An 18,279-nucleotide genomic window follows, 5' to 3' on the forward strand; every position below is an offset into this window, starting at 1 on the left:
ACCTCATGGGTGAGTAGCGTGCTTACAATTCCCTGATTGATTGATTGATTGATTGAACCTTCAAGGCTTGTCCACCACAATCCATACTGAAGTTCACCTCCAGTCTTGCGGACAGGCCTATGAAGCAGCACAGCCTAGCACAACAGTGACTCTGTCACTGAGGTCACAGCACCCTTGAGAAGGGCCAGCTCTAGGGTAGTGCAACCGGTGTGGAGGCATTATGTTTGCAAGTATATTAAGGTTTTAAAAGCGGTTGCTGCCTCCTTCCTGGCCTCCAGCAATGTTCGGCAACAATAAAAATGTCATGATGACTCTGGTGTTTAATGTTCTTCCTAGAGAGAGATCATTTTGTTGAGTGGAAGCTTTGATTAATGGAAAGGTAGCTCAGAGGGTTAATGTGCCTGCTGCAAAGAATATGTACCATGCCGATCACAAAGTGAACATAATGTAAATAGGTCAGTGGGCTACTGCTTTTGTCAGAGAGATCCTTTTGTTACTTGCAGTTTATAAGTTAAAGTCCTAACATAGAACAGTGAGCTATTAACTTTCATCTAAGAGCTGCATACAAACTGCAAGGTATAAATTAGAGCGTTATGTTTTTTCCCCCAGTCTTTGATTATCCTAATGTTGCAAAAAGTGTTCTTTTGGACAGAAATCAATTCTGATAATTAAAGAGAACTCCCAACCATGGTATTCTGTTTAAAATTCTGAGTTTGTGTTACTCCAGACCAATCACTATTAAACTATACGGCCTACTAGTATGGTTGTCATGTGACTCCTACACCTTGTAGTCCTTAGTCTTATGTAACATTTTCTATACAGTGATTTAGACACATATTGATTGTCTCTGAGTAATGTGTGTGATGTAAAGTGCTCTGACACCCTACACTGGTATGAGTGGTGCTGTAAATCAAATTAAATGCATCTGAGAGAGAGTGTGGTTATGGAGACTTGAGGGGCACTTTTAAAAGGTGGTAGTGATGGAAGCCATGGCAGAGGTGGTCATTGGGGGGCAATAACAAACATTAATGCACAGGGCACCACCAGTGCTAAGGACGGCCCTGCCCTTGAGGCCAGACTGCCTCACCAACAGGTACCTCCATTTGCCCTGTTTCAGAAGTAGATGGTGCAACTTACCAGGGATTGGCAATGCAGGATGTGAACGCACACCAATCTAAGTTCGCAAACTTCACAGTCTCTCTGCTTCATTCACAAGCACTTTTAACATGTGCTGCTTGCTGTGGGGCCACTGGAATTAATTATGCCGCAAAGGAGGACAAAATTATGCCGCAATGTTGACTAAATTATGCATTAAAAAAAGGCTGCAGCGTAATGCAGTATATTTTCTGATATTTTATTATTTTGACATGTGTACACATGCTAACAGTCTCTGGAAAGATTTTGCCATATTAGTACCAGTGTAACATACAAATGCAGCAGTGAGAAAGGTGATCAGTCAACCTTTGCAATAAGCCATCCACCCCGCAGCAACACAAGTCAAATGTTTTATTAACTTTTGATGCGTTTAAGCTATAAACAATGTATCCGTTTAAATGGTCAGATCATGCAGCAGATCTTGCATTATGAGGCAAATATGGCAGAGCCATAATTATATAGAAAACATTTGCAAACTAGGATATTTTGCCATTCATGTTTGAACTACTGTTGTGGAAAAAGGGAGAAGTGCAGATGACAGAAACTCCATGGCTCTGCGACAAATGGCTTGTGCTTCCACATTTTATCATATTTGCGACATTCTGTGATTAGAAGCATATCCCACTTTGTAAATATGTTTTAATATCAATAACTCATTATAACCTTAAATAATCATGTGTATCCATTGATTGATTAAACTGGGCAGTGAAATGCCCAAAAAATACTAAAACTTGAGATGTTTGCACATTCTGGCCATACCTCTGGCTCCGCCCACTGATGCAATCCTTGGATTATTCCCACCCTCTGATTCTCTGCCCACAGTTCCCCTACTTTTCTTCCCCACTTCGACCACTGCATAGAGGCAGGCGCCACCCTGCCTCTGCAGAATTAGCAATAAACAACATGTCAGACAATAGTACCAGTACTCTCCTTGGTGGGGGAGAAGTGCCGGTACTTGAAGGGATAAAAAAAAGAAGTTCCGATACTCAGTACCAGTGAGTACCGGCCCATTTAAAGCACTGCTTATAGCCAAAACATTTTCTGTAATTCTGCTATTCTTTGTCTACTTCTTACTCTCACTCAGTCACTCTCTCTGTATTCATTTCCATCTCATTGTTACCTCTCTCTTTTTGTCTCTTTATTTTTATATTTTTCATTTTTCTCTCCTCTCTACCCCTCTCTTTTTCTTCATCACTCCTACTCTTTTTTCCCACTTCTTCCTCTCTTTGTCTTTTCTTTCTCTATCACTCTCTTTCTTTCTCTTTTCCCTCTCTCTATTTTTCATATCTATCTTTCTTTCTACCTATCTACCTCACTTTCTATCTATATCTTCCCGTCGCCCACTCTCTCTCACAGGCATTGTGCCTCGCTCTCTCAATCACTTTCACCCTCTCGCTCTCTGTCTTTTCGCCAGTCTCCAACATTTTCAAAATACGCGTTCTTTGAACAGGCCACAGAGGGCTGAAGATTAAGGGAGCTGTTTACACAGCCTTCGGCCAGCTGAACAGAAGCAGGAGGCCCCTTCCCCTGGAAAGAAACGGAGTGGGCACTATGCCAACACGAGTCGGAGAGCAGCAGCCCAACCCATATGTCAGGCCGTGCCACAAAGGCTTCCCCGCACATCGACCATGACAAACAGGATTAGGGGAGACAATTAATCTGGCACGCTTTATCAAAATCAAGTGCTGACCCCCAAACCTTTCTCCTCAGTCCGCAGCAGATGCCACGCTCCGTTTCAACGGAGCTCAAGTGCTCCTTTCTACTCTGCTGAACGGCGTCCAAGGCTGGCGCGGACTAATTGCATCCAAGGCCCGGTGCTGGATGCACTAATCAGATAGAATGAGATCACCCTTTTCCTCAAATCTCTAATGGAGCGGCTGTCTGGCTGGCTGCAGCTCCCCGTCAGCTGCTGCAGGACACAAATGCATCAATTCAGCTTCTGCAGGAGGGGAGGGAGAGTCTGTGCGGGCAGCGTCCTGGAAACCACCCGGGGCCTCCGGCACCAGGCTCGCTCAGTTAGTGACAGGAACAAACGTCCAGGTGGCCTGGTCCGCGCTATACTGAAACTTGTAATAAATGAATAAGTGAACATAAATACGTTTGTTGTCACTCGTGTTAAAATGACGGGTCTTTAAAACGCTTAAAGAAAGATGGGGCATATCAACAACCAGGCGATAGAAAATTATCGCCGCTTTTGCAGCCGTTTTCGGCCGAAAAGCGGCGTTAATTTTATCGCCTAATTAGCAAGGTCACGCTAACACGTGAAACCTTGCTTTAGCGTACGAAATCTTAACGCCCAGCTTTGCATCTCTAATGAGATGCAAAGTGGGCGTTCCTGACCTGATATGACACGAGAAATGTCGCTAAGCGACATTTCTCCTATCATCAAGCCCCACGCTATGAAGCATAGCGGCAGGAAAAGTAGCGATAAACCCTGTTATCGCTACTTTCCTTACGCCTGCTTCAGGACTGACTTAGCCATGATATCCTATGGAAGGAGGATATCATGGCTAAGTTTGTGAGTCCCTATCAACAAGCTAACGCCACAATTCGTGAGATTATCGCTGGGTTTCCAGCGATAATCTCACGTTAAGCAGTTAGCGCTAGGATTTTTATCGCTTTTGAGATAAGCGTTGCTAATAGCACGCTATCTCAGCGATAAAAATCCACGCTAGCCGGCGATAATTATCCTAGCGCTAAGTGCGCTTAGCGATAATTATCGCTGGTTGTTGTTGATATGCCCCGAGATGCGGACACATAAACCAAAATCTTTACATAGATAGGTTTTTCCAACTTCTGACCAAAGCTTCTGGCTGAACGTTCTGCTGTGCTCTTCAGTTTGCACATGACTGAAGCACTGTTTGGCACAGCGGATGACTGCTAATAAAGTATCCGTATTTGAAGAAAAGATGGGCATCGAAGACTAGAGATCACAATATTGTTAAGTGAATAGTGAGCTTCTTGGTACACTCACTCAGATTGGACGAATCCCGCCATGTGGTAGAGACACAACGTGCGTGTGGCTGGCTGTACGCTGGTCAAAGGACGCGGCACGCTCTAGCTCGTGCCTCTCTGTGCATCGGCTTTTATTTGAGAGACATTCGAGGCTATGGGGAAGCGTTGCCCAGGGAGTAGCTTCATTAGGCCCTAAGGTGTGAAGGAACCACTGTACTCCCATTGTGGTTTGTTACTATCTAACCTAGGGAAGGGGGCGGGGAGCTTGCCCCATATCACCCTCGCTACTCTACAGTAGCAGCTATAATAATAATCCACATTTGTAAAGCGCAAACAATCACCCATAAGGGTCTCTAGGCACTGGGGGCCGTCGGGAAGATTAAGCAAGCTATTGCCCAGAGTCACATGGTGCTGGGCTAATATGCCACCAGCGCTGATCCCCAGATTCCTCTTCCATGAAGGTATGCCATGCTAAAATGGCTCAGCAAATAGCAATAAATGTCTCTTTAGGACAATGCCTCAAAGCCAGGAATTACTTTAATGTCACTGGGCTCATGTGTTCTATCTGTGAAACCCCTAATATAACTCTTTCCCATCTTTTTTGTATTGCCAGTGTCTACTGGTGACTTTTTGCAGCTTCTCTGTATATCTAAAATTTTTAATTAATACCTTTTGAAATTAAGATAGTAGCTAGAATGGTATTCCCGCAGTTGGTCAATTTTAATGCGTTTTACTTGTGATTCTGGCCCGTACCGATGTTAGAGCCCGGATATTAGTCCCACCGGAATTGAGTGGCCACATACTTTATTTGGTTTTCTCAGTGCCAGTCCCATTTTTAGGGTCTTCTTGGGGTTTGGGTGGGTTTGCACGGATAGTCATCTTTGGAACATTAATGGGGAAAGGCCCATAGGTTTTTTAATGAGCCTGTGTGGAGTTTGCGTTCTTTTTTTAACCCACGGCCTCTCTGCCCAACGCTCCTTCTGGGAAGTCTGATCTAGCTTCAGTCATCACATTCTGCTTTCCCAGCATTATCATATATCTGAAGCACTATATAGCAAAGCACACGACTGCTAATAAAATAAAGGTTATTTCCACAGTTGGTTGATATCAGTGTCTTTTCATTTGATCCCAGACGTCTCATCTCCGAGACCGAGACACTAGTCTAGCTGGGAGTGAGCTGCACCATGTTACTTTGCTGAGAGTCTTTGGGCTGACAGATGTCCATCTGTTTCGTCTGATCGACTCACTTTCTTCAGTTTTTCTGCACTATTGGGTCATTTCCATTTGCTTGGTTTATTAGACCTTCCTTATTAGGGTGGGTAGGAAAAGGGTTGAAGGATCTGCAGTGATATGGATGATGGTCTAACTTAGCCATCCTTCGCCACTGGTTTCACGATGGGGACCAGAAGCTGTGCAACTTGTGCAAAAAGGACAAAAATGGATGGGACTCAGGGGCATATTAAAGCCAGTTCTATCCTGGTGGGGACGGGTGGGTGGTGTTTGGGTGGATTGGAATGGCATGACCACCCTTTGAAGACATGGGACCAGAAGAGAATTGTTTAGCATGCTCGATGGGTACGCAAAATCATTTTGACGGTGTGAATCCTTTGACTGGAGATCATTCCGCAGGGTTATTAGTGGCATGGCGTGCAGGCAATAACCATGAATGCTTCCGTAAATAAACTGAAAGGTATCTTTGACACAATCTATTGGGCTGACATACTTGTATTGTTTAGCGGCATCAATGACTTCACTGCTACTGAGCTTGCTAATATAAAAACAAATATTTCAGATAATTGGGAAAGTGTCTTTATCTAATTAGGGTAGGAATAGGGTAGGACATTATTCTGGTTGTTATTGTGCAATAGTCTTAGTAAACCAGTAAAAACATGACTATGTAATTGATATATAATATGCAATGTTGACTCTGTGAGGAGTACTGCTACCTAGAAAATTGGATTTGATATGAATTTATGTATTATAATTATACAGAGGAGTAGCTGTAAAACCGCAAGTTTCAAGTTTAAGAAAGGTGACAGGTTGTTTCCCTGTACAGAGAGACTGAGGCTAAATTAGAAATAGACGAGGATCTGCTGATGTAAGGCATTATTCTTTGATGGGCTAGCTTTCAGGTGGTTGGGGAGAGCGGCAGAAGAACCATCTTTGAAACATGAGCTGTGGATGACCATTTGTTCCCAGAAGTTCTCAGAGTCCTAAAGTCAACAAAAACAGGGTCAGAAAAATAGGAGGCAAAAGACAAAAAGTCAGGGGATAAACCTGCACAAAGAGTCAGGTCAAACAATAAACAGCCAAAGTGGCAGCGCCAGAAGGGTAGTTCATAGGAGCATGCTTGACTGCTTCTGTGGTACTGGCTGAATGGGAGACTTAGCAGTATGATATTCAAGCATCACATTCTAACAGTGATCATTTTCCCTTCTCTTAAATCGTTTCAAATATTGAAATTCATCTTCTTCATAAATCGACAGTTTGACAAGTAGCATATAAAATCTATCTTTTGGTGCAAGTTTTAAGTTAAATGTATGGTTTATGAACCATAACTAGTGCTTACTGCTTTATTTGATAGAGTTTACTATTATAATATGTGTCTTTTAAAATAATAACTAATACATAGTTGCTTGAAATATGACATTAATGCAATAGATTGACTTACCTTTTTTACACATTCTGTGTCTTACGTGCCTTGTGTCTACTTATAAGTTCTATTTTAGACACTTGAGACAGATAGAGAGGAGCAGATCCATTAATTGGCTTTTTTAACCACCTGGGGCCTTATTATCCCAAGTGCTCCGGTGCTGAAACGGGTGTTTACACCCACTTTGCGCGCCCTCTGGCCCTTTTGTTCTACAGAAGGGGCCGCAGATGCTTCTGCGGCCCCTTCTATAATACCGATAGCGCTGGTGCACATAAAGCACCAGCGCTATCTTCAGGGGACCTTCCCTCATTTTCAAAGGGGCGCACCCCATGCAAATGAGGGAATCCCTTTGCCTCTGCACCCAAACCTTATTACAGACATGGGCGCAGAGCTGTGAGGAGGTGCACTGACAGTGCACCACTTTCAGTGCACCCCCTGAGGGTAGCCCTCTGGATGGGGGATAGGGAGCCCTATGGACCCTCAGACATCCCCTTGCAGGCGAGTGCAATCACTGACTGCATCCGCCCGCAAGGAAATCTCTAATCCCCTTTAATAGTTCAAGCGGGTTGAAGCCTGCACTGTGAAAACATGGCGCGGCTTCAAAGCAGCTACTTCGTTTTTCACATGCTGCCCTCAGGGCAGTGCATTCATCATAATACGGTCCATTTTCCTTCATTGCGTTGAGTTGTGCCCTGTGCAATGAAGGAAAATCCGCTGCATATATAACGTGGTCCCCTGATTCAGACACTTATCCACAGTTTCCTTCCTGTTTCTGTTTAATAGGATTGAGCCACCTTGCTTTCAAAATAGGCCTGAATATTTGATAGTGAGTGCCCTCATGAACGTGTCCTACTCTTCACTGTAATCATTAAGAAAGTCATAATGCAACAGTTGACAAAGCACTTTTAATGAAATGGCACACTAGGTCACAAGGATGCTGGTAATAAAGGCAATGTAAATGGTGCAGTTTGGTTTGAAGGTGCTAAAGGCCACAAAGGGGAGGCAATGGAGTTCCACCAGGGTGGGGTGATGTGACTATATTTGTTCCAGATAAGACACACTGTGGCATATAGAATACCCTTAAGGGGTGCCAGTGTTGAGTCTGGGAGGTCATAGATCTTGGTGTTGCCACCATTCAGATGCAAAAGTATGAGGGCCTGAACAGCAGTTCTGAAGTTGCTTTCTGGGAGATATATTTTCACTTTCTTTAGAAGAGGGAGCTGGCCCCAGGTAGATGAGCTAGTGCCAGGCTACCCTTGTTCTTTGGCAATGTTTTCCTTAAGGGTGTGGTTGGTGTTCAACATTAATGCAAATAGATTGCCATTCTGTTAAAGTTGTGGTTTGAAGCCGACATATCAAGGCTGTTTGTGCTAGCGCCCCATGCTTAACAATGTGGAGAGTTTACCCATCCACCTGACTAGAGATACCACCAAGACTGCACTCCCCTTTATTGGGTGCTGACCTACAGCGTACCTTATTCCCAAGGACTCTGGCCCTGTAAACCCATTCAGCAAATAACACATCTGCATCTGTTATGTTTCCTCCACACACTGTCAAGCATCTATCGGACATCACAGGCCTGCTCTGACCGAGTGGCCAGAGTGTTATTAGAATAAAGAACTGAATGCTAAGAATTTGGCCTGGTTGTGAAATTCCGCACTGCTCCCGGAGTTTGCAGAGTTTTTACCACTCCACTCTCCACCTAGCGCGCGTAGTTAAAAAAAACTCTGCTCCATGTAGTGAAGCGTAGTTTATTTCCTTGCTCGCACTCGCCAGCATCAAGTTGGTGAGCGCAAGCAGGAAAAATCTTGCTCCAGACCACCTCACAGTGAGATTTCTAAATGCGCGACGGTCGCGGATGGCTGCTACCGCTCGTGTAGTGAAACCTTCCGTTTGCGCTGCCACTCGAGTATAACATCTACTCGAGCAGCAGAAAGAAGAAGCGCCATCTTGCAATGCTCATGGTGCCATTCACGCAGGAAATTTTTCCAGCACGCGAAAAACAATCCCCCCTTTTACCTCGTGCCACTGCTGTACATAATTATAGATCTGCAGTATAAGAAGAGTCGAGTCATATTGTTAGTTCCTGTTATTTTCAGTAGAAAAGTTACTTGCATTTAAGTGGTGTCCGATTCTCAACCTTGGCCCCCTCTTTTTGGAACTCTCTGCCATCTGAAATTGGTCTCTCCACCAATCTTCTTGGCTTCAGAAGTCTTTTAAAAACATGGCTCTTTCGACAGGCTTTCTAATTTTTTCTCAGGGACCTGGACTTCTGCCAAACTAGCGCCATGAAACCTCCCCGGTGTACGTGCGCTCTACAAATTCCTATTGACATGACATGCATTCACTTCACTACGGTACTGAACTCTAAAGGAAATACAAGTCTTATATTTCTATAATGTCATAACACTGCTCATGGAGTAAGCCATAACCACTTGCCTTTACTATCCCCCGAGCCAAAAGGAGACGTTCTTGGCATGCCAGTGAGCTCGCACAAGCATCTGGTTCGAGAGGCCTATGGACGGCTGGCAACTGCAAGGAGTGCCTTGTTGTCATACCTCCTGAGGTGTGTCCTGTGTCCTGTCTGATTACATACCCATGAGTTCTCAAATCCGAACACCACAATGGAAAACACTCTCGATCGCTACAACAACCAGCTATGTTGATGGCTTACTAAGCTTTTCTCTCCACCACAGGGAAAAGGATGCAGCAGAAAAGGAAGCCTTAACTAATGCAGCGGTGTCACGAATTCTACTCCTTAATTGGGATTTTAGATTATATATATATTTTTTTAATCTAACATTCTTTTCTCGTTGTCAACGTGTTGTGCATCAGTAGAGCTAGAGTTACACAATGAGGGTGATATATAGAGGTGTATGGAAAAGATGTTGTACATCCATTTCCTAAATTGATTTTGTGCTTGCACATTCTAATTGGTTATTTGCACTTGCAATTTATTATTGATGATATGTAATTGGGTGAAGTTTATCACTTAGTAAAATAGTCTGGAGGCATAATTAGCAAGTTTCTAAGGGACTCTTTGTAATTAAGCGGCCTTTCTGATCTTCCTGGGGGACCGTGCCTCTCTATAGTAATGTCAGGATTGCCATTTAAGGTACTTAAAAACTGCTGCTGTACAGGATTACTAGGTAAGTGTGTTATATCGACTGGGGGTCTCACTGTGTGGTCCCAGTGCTTGCAAGGAAACGATGACCGGTCCTTGAATGATGGTGGGAAGATAAAAAGCTGCGGATGAAAAAGTTTTATTTTTAAGACTTGTTTCCATTTTTTTATTTATGAGTTTTAATGTGTTACATGCCACATGGATCCACTTTTAAGTCAAATTGAGGTGAAACAAAGTGTACAGTGAGGAGGCTAGCCTACTTTGTTCTGATGATAGATAATTATTGCCTGTGTGGTGTTTAGTGCTTGTATCTGAACTAATCACGGCGAGCCAAGTCCTAGTCAGCCCTGATGTAGAACATGCTTGTAAAATATTTCGAAAATTGTTTGTTCAGTATTTAAATTACCAGCAGTCATTTCAGGAAAATTGATAAAATGCCTGGAGGTTTTAGTGAACGAATGGTTGAAACATAATTTCCAGCATTCATTTCCCTAAATCTCCCATGGCTGCAAAAGGCTGCAGGAGCTCTTTGAGTTAATTATTAGGAGGCGTTCAGTATTACTGGTACACCTCTGGGGATTTTAACTGCAGCTCCAAAAAATTATACATGTTTACAATGCTTCTGAGCAGAACAAAATGTCCTGGAAGCCCAGGGCGTGCGAAGTTGTGAAGTATGTTGTTTCACAACTTAGCCTTGTTACTTTCAAACTTTTCATGCTTTGAAGAAAGAGGGCAGGTTTCACTGGCGCTGCAGTTTCTGCTGAGAGTTGCTAGAGGCAAACAGCAGATGCTTGGCAGCCCCACAATGGCAATTGCCATGTCAGGCGCAGGACTGTGGTAGGGGTGGGCGGAATTTGCGAAAGCGACTTTCGCAAATTATCGCGAAAATGTTAAAAATCTCCGCAAACAAGCGGAAATATCGCGAAGATGCGGAAGTTTTTTTCCGGCATGTTCGCGAGATTTTCTGCATGGTTGCGGGTCGCCAACTTACCCATGTGGTTGCTTGCGGGCGCGGCCATCTTGTTTTCAGTTGTCTCGCGGTGCATGATCGCGAGAAAAAAGACGTGATCGCGCGACGCATGACGTCACTGCGGACGCGAACTGTCGCGAGACAGCGCAAATGGCTAGAACAATACAACATCTCATGGAGAACGCGACCGGATCGGGAAAACTTGTCAGCGAACGCGGGGATTCAGGTAAGGCGATCGCGCGCGCGCGAGAATGTATTATTTTACAGTGCGAGCAAGAACCAAATTATCGCAAAGCTGCGGAATGCGGAAATTTTGACATTTCCGCGCTCTCCGCGGAACGCGGAAATGCCAAATTTTGCCCAGGCCTAGATTGTGGGCAGTAGAGAGTTGCAAAACAAAAAATATACTTGAGGGTATTGTTTTGTCAGCTCTATCCTATTTGGTTTGCTGATTACTCCTAGATATGCGCAATCCAAAGATTATTGAGAAGTCGTCTCACCCTCAACTTGTCGAGGCATGTTTCATCATTTGCCGACCTCTCACGGCGGGGTAGGAGCAATGTCGCCCTGCCGTACTCAACCAGGGAAAGCAAATCTACCCCTGGAAGTTTTTATAAATCTCAAATAAGGACAATACACTGCATCCTGTTTTTATTTTGGGGCGGGGGGACAAAAGTGAATATATAATATACCTAGAGGTATACTCAAAATATTATTTATTCAACAAGTACCTCTGGTATGTTTAAAACCTTGAAAAGAAACTGTCATTTAAAAAAAAATCTTTTTATTTTGTTGAGTTTTATATAGCGTGAACTTGACCCGAAGGCATCAGGTATCAGAGTGCTTTACATAGCACCAGTTGCGTTACATGAGGACACATTCATTTTGTTTTGTTAGGCACGGGGAGATTATGTGATATGCCCAGAATCACAGGATGTTCAGTGTCATTGCTGAGACTCAAACCCAGTTCCCCAGATTCGAGGTCGACCACCCTACCAGTTAGGCCACCTCCTCTCCCCATTAGGTGAAATACAATTGATCACTTGACCTAGTATTTACATGTTACCAGCATGTTTCGACCTTTGTATGAGACAAAAAATGTCTAGGGTCTTCTTCATGGTACAAGAACAATAGGGCAATGGTGTACATTCAAACCGTGCAAGATGGTGAAAAATGTGCACCCTACCAGTCCATCTAATGATTCAGGGAATATCCCAGTCATATTAAACTGCAGGCTCCATAACTAAGTGTGGGGGGACATTTCAGCAGTGGGCTGGGCATAAGGATAGGTGACTACATTGCGCCGATCTCCTAATGAATGTGTGACTATGGAGGAGTTGGGGTGATCCATTGTATTTCACCTAATGACCATTTCTGTTTAAGGTTTGAAAAGTATTAAAGAGGTCATGCAATAGTGACGGTGTTAGATCTGGGGGTCTCTAGTTGGCAGGGTAGGTACCACTGTCCAAGTAGGGACCCTTGCTTCTAGTCAGGGAAAGGGGGATACACTGTTAAGATAACCCCTGCTCACCCTCTAGGTAGCTTGGCCTGAGCAGTCTAGGCTATCAAAGGCAATGTGTAAAGTATTTGTACCAACACTCACAGTAACACAGTGAAAACACCACAGATTTACTCCACACTAGTTTTAGAAAAATAAGGTATCTTTACTAAAAACTTCACAAGACCAAATACTACAGAAAAATCAACATACAATAAAAAAGGTTACTTTAAAGATAGTTCAAGAGTTTGCAGAAAGTACTCCAGGATGTAAAAGTCAGTGTCCTGCACAACGCGACCCTCAATGCACAAAATGCGACACTCTCGTGCCCAACAGTACCTGTAGTTGCGTTAAGATTCCCAAAAGCTATAACAAGGAAGATGGCAAAGGCGATGCGATACTTCTGAGATCTTGGGGAGGTTTTGCAGCAGCCCTGCTTCACGCAGCAGAGGTGGATGCGCCGGCTCCGATCTGTAGGGGGAGAATGCGATGACTTTGGCTTTCGTTGCGTAGGTTTCTTAGGGGGAAGCTTCACGCACAGGTACGATGCGACGATCTGCGATGCGCGGCGTAGTGCTGACTTCTGGCGCTGCAACCCTCGATGCGTCGCGGTGCGCGGCACGGCGTTGACTTCTGGCGCCGCAACCATCGATGCATCACGGGACGGGACTCTGCGTCGACACACGCAGCGACTGGATACTTTCACGCACCGGCAGTGGTGCGGCCCACAAACTGGTTCTGCGACGACCCTCGCAGCGTCAGGAATCTTCACGCACCGGGACGATGCTCGACGCACTCGGCGATGCGGGGACTCCGGGTGCTGCGATGACGCCGCGATGAAATTCTCCTCGCACTCTCGCTCTTGCGACTCGCAATCAGATGATGCGTTGGGTACCAGTTACTCTTGTTCACGCTTCTGCTTTCCAGCTCCCAAACACAGCAAAACGACCTCCTGAGACCCCAAGACTAGGCAAGCACTCCAAGGCAGGTCAGAACGCCCTCAGTAGAGTTCCATGGGAGCTGGTGGTGAAGTCCTTTTGTTCCTGGGACTTCTTAACAGGGAGCCAGCTCTTCTCAGGCCCTTGGAGATCAGAATCAAAAGAAGGGGACACTGCAAAGTCCTTCCCCTCCCCTTGGCAGCAAAGCAAAACAGCAAGCAGGCAGTCTTCTCCTCTTCAGTTCCTTCCAGCTTTCTCCTTGGCAGAGGTTCCTTCTTAGTTCCACAGTGATCTAAAGTTTAGGTGTCTGGGGTCCTCTTCTTATACCCCTCCAAGTCTTTGTCTCTCTTTGTTTCAGTGGGGGCATTCCCCTGTTCAAACCGGTTCCTGGGTGTGCTCTGCCCTGGAGCACCTGGTTCCTTTCAGAGTGAGGGGCAGGGTCGTTAGACGCTCAGCAGGAGGTGGAGTCTTCTTTGTGCTGGCAGAGGCAGAGTCCTCAGCCTGGCCAGCAGGGGGTGGAGCCGGCATTGTGCTGGCAGAGGCAGCCCTACTCAAACCCAGGGGCTACTCCTCCCACCCATTTAGAGCAGATCTCCCTATTCACCCTGCTGCTGACTCATCCAGACTCCTGGAGCCACCTAGCCCATCACATGACACCAGTCAGCCAATCTGCACACAGGCACACAGGAAGGTTAAACAGGAGAATAGCTACTTTCTAAAAAGTGCTATTCTCACACAGTGAATTTAAAAACCATCTTGCTAAAAAGATGTATAATTAAATTCTGAACACAAAGATACCAAACTTGGATTTTCTATCTTGCCTTTAGGGGAAGATAGGCATGTAAACAGCCTCCCCCATTCTGTCCTATGGGCAAGTTAGCCTCTCAGCAGTGAAAGACGAAAATGGCTGTAATTCACTACCAGGGCATGTTACCCACCTCAGTACATGCCCTACCTTTCAGATACACTGCACCCAGCCCAGGGGGGTACCTAGGGCCACCATAGGGATGCCTGACATGTACAGAAAGGGAAGGATAAGGCCTGGTCAGTGGTTGCACTGGCCAGGTCGACATGGCAGTCCTTGGCTGCACATAGGCACTTCAAGCAGGCCTAAGACATCATTTTAGGGCTACTCCTGTGGGTGGCACAATCAGTGCTGCAGCCCACTAGTAGCATTTGAATCACCAGCCCTGGCACACTCAGTGCACTTTACTAGGGGCTAACAGGTGAAACAAATATACCAATCATGGATAACCAATCAATATAACAATTTATACAGAGAGCATATGCACTTTAGCACTGATCAGCAGTGGTAAAGTGCCCAGAGTCCTATTGCCAACAACCACGGGTCAGAAAAAATATAGGGAGGAAGAAGCAAAAAGTTGGGGATAACCCTGCAAAAAGGGCCATTTCCAACAGACGGTTTCTATAATTCATTTGTTTCTATCTCATTCAAAGCCAACTTAAAAGCATGCATCCAACTATTTGTTTTTGACGGGATAGCAATTTGAATTTCTTTCCATAACCAAGAGTGCAGTGTTGCCTGGTCGGACAATCTTAATAGTGACATATACTTAAGTAAGGAACCATCTGGAACTAGTGCTTGGTTAAGCAAGTGAAACTCCAGCTGTATCTGGGACAGAGAAGGCGAAATGCCTTACCTTGTGTAGTATTGAGAATAGACCCAAACTTCCATTCAAAGGCTTCTGTGCCAAAGCTGACTGTTGGAATGAACTCAGCCTTTATCACTGTAAGATGAGGTGCCAAAGTTGAGCTTTGCAGTTTGCTGTGTAGGTATTCAAGGGCTACAACTAAGGAAGCTGTCATTGACTTTAATGAGCTAAGATGTAAACAATAAGATAGGTGATCCTGAAGCCAGACCCCAGATATTTATAGCAGTAGTTTCTTGCTACTGACAAGCAACCAAGGAAACAGCTACCTTTCTTTTTTTTAATTGTCCTTCAGAATACTACAATTTAAGTCTTTGTAAGATTTACGGCGATTTAATTTGCAGCACAATAAGAATGGGGATTGTTTAAGAGCCTCTGTAGCCTGAGGACTCCATCATCAGCATTCTGTAATGAAGTAACTTGTTGGATGTGATTTGGCTGCGTCTAGATGTGGAATGATTTCAGATATTAAAAGATTAGGAAGCATTGGGGCAAGTACGCACACTTGTTTGAATCCCCTCTTGACTACAATTTTGGATGACAAGCCGATGTTAGGTCCAAGGTTGACCTTGCCCAATTGCTTAAGTATAAAAGTTGGATGGCACATAAGAAATTTGCAGGTATGTTCCAACCGGCCAACTTTCTCCAAAGAAGATTTTGATTAACATAGTTAAAGGCCTATACACAGAGAAATACACAAAACAGGAATATGAAAGCTGTTTTTTTATTTATGACATATTTCTTAGCAATAATTGAGAGAACCATCAAGTTATCTGTAGTGCTAGATTTAGCTGTGAACCTCGTTTGATTGAATGAAATTACGTTTTTTCTTTTTGCCCAGTCTTCCAAATCAGCCAATAGAAATCGAGGGAAGATCTTTTAGTCCACTTTCATAAGGGCGATGATGCAATAATTGTCAGGGGAGGTATAGGGGACTTTTTTGTATATTGGTTGAATCACACCATGATTCTGGTATCACCTTCTCAGATAAACAGAAATTGAATAAAGTATGGAAGCGGTGCACCAAAACTAACAACCTTGATTGTATACAGCTGCAGGGAGGCTATTTAGGCGAGGTGCACTGTTTCCTCTGCTTTTCTCAATTTTATCCTTGATTTCACGTGGGAAAAAGGAAAAGGGTGTTATAGGGTGATCATTATCCATCAGGAGTGGCTTTAGATCTTGGATTTTATTCAATATGCTTCACCTTTTGAGTGTCTGATATCCAACTGCCTCTACGGTGCGGAGTCCATGGTGTAATTTATTGATAGAGCTGTGTTCAGAGATTTATATTGGTATTCCCCAGTGCATATCTGTTCTCCTCAGGCCTCTACTTCTTCTGAGATAATTTGGCAAGTTAAGATTAAAATCACCTGTAATTATTCGAGGCACTCTACTATACAACGCTTCCAGTTCCTTAAGGGAGTGTTTTAGCATTTATGTTTTGCTGTTTTTGCATGGAGCTTGTGTTAATGTAGACATTTAAAATGATAATCGGTAAAATTTAACTTCCAAAGTCCCAATTATGCATTATGAAGCCAAGTATGTGTGGCGAGTTTACTTCCAAGCATCTTCAGCTGAAAGACTTACCCAGTGTCACATATATTAAAAGGCCACCCTTAGGGTGCCCATTTTTCCTGGCTTGCTCCTCTGGGGTAAACATTTCCACATAGCCCCCCAGGCGCAGTTCCTCCATTTTTCATGTCTCTTGAAGGCAGACTACATTAAAACTCCTCAAGTAAGACTCCAGTTCTGGATCGAAATTGAGTTTTTTTGTTCCTTCTATATTCCATGAGATAATGAACATGAACCATAGAATCTTATGAAGAGGCTTATTATTGCAATGATTTGTATTTTGCGTCGTCCGGTCAAGCAGGAGTAGTTGTACCAAGTGTTTTTGCGTCATCCGGTCAAGCAGGACTTGTTGTACCAAGTGTTTTGTCATGATGATGATATCAGAGCCTTTATTTAGGCAGCTTCAATCAGTTTTATTTTGATTGAGATAAGATGCTAGCCAATTCCAGGTCAGCAGATTGAAAATTTGTGGGGCTTGAAAAGTAACAGAGGCGATCTTATGAGCTAATTAATGCAATATTTACCAGCCGCGGCCCGTGGAGGGAGTTCCATGGGGCGGAAAGGCGGGGCGGGGGAGGGGCAGGGTGGGGGGCACTAAAAACCGGAATATGGATAATTGGAGGTAAGTAAACAATTAAATAAATAAAATGAATTTCGTTGCGCGACCTGCATCGCATTTTGCGATGCAGGTCGGGCAACGAAATTCTTGACGTACTCTACTGCCGCCTTTGGACTACTCTTCGGCCCAGCTGGTCACGTGCGAAAATGTGTCCAGATTCATGAATGGCAGTGACCCCAATTCCAGGCCAGCGGCACCCACCCCGATCAGTGAGGCATAGTTCCATATGGCTATTTGCGATGTGGTGCCACTAACCCTGTTCAACGCCAGCCTGCTATATGTGGTGCCACTAACCCTGTTCAATGCCAGCCTGCTACACGTGGTGCCACTAACCCTGTTCAACGCCAGCCTGCGACACATGGTGCCACTAACCCTGTTCAACACCAGCCAGCGACACGTGGATGAGGGACCAGGATTGCCCTGCAGACCAGTAGGTCCAACATCCAGTATCTTGGCACAAATCACGAATGGCAGAGTCCACACCAGTGGTCGCACGGAGAGGAGTAAGAGGAAGATGCTGCTCAGTCCGGACGAAAGTCGGGTCACAGTCATGGAGGTGAGCAAACACGTGGTGCCACTGAACCTGAACTATGCAGGCCAGTGGGGCCACCAACCTATGCCAGCAACACTTGGTGAATGGCCCGTGCTGACCGCTGCCTCCGGCCTACACTGCGGTCAGTAGGTCACAGACTTTTCATTTTGCATTGGCTGAGATCATATCAGTATGTCGGCATCATTGCAGACTGCATCCCCTCTCAGCCCACTAAGTGCCACTAAGTCTGTTCCCTGACAATCATGGACACTCTCTGGCCTAACTTTGGTGGTGTCTGAGTCTATGGACCAGGGGGCAGTTTTCATCCTTATGTAGCTGATACTGAATTGGTGGTGGCAATGAGGCTGTCGCATTCCACTCCTCCATTTGCTGCTTCCGGATAAAATCTAACCTTTCAGCGTCATGCCCTGGAGGACACCTTCCACTGTCCCTCGAAACCCTCCGCAACATACACCTCGGACATTGATGGTGACCTGCTCAGGTCGCATGGCCATTCTGACAAGTCCCCGTCCCGTGGCTGGGTGCCTGTGCCGGCCGCTGTGCATCCGAGGCCACTAACTCTGTACTAG

Source organism: Triturus cristatus, chromosome 5_2 (assembly GCF_964204655.1).
Source record: "Triturus cristatus chromosome 5_2, aTriCri1.1, whole genome shotgun sequence".
NCBI lineage: Eukaryota > Metazoa > Chordata > Amphibia > Caudata > Salamandridae > Triturus > Triturus cristatus.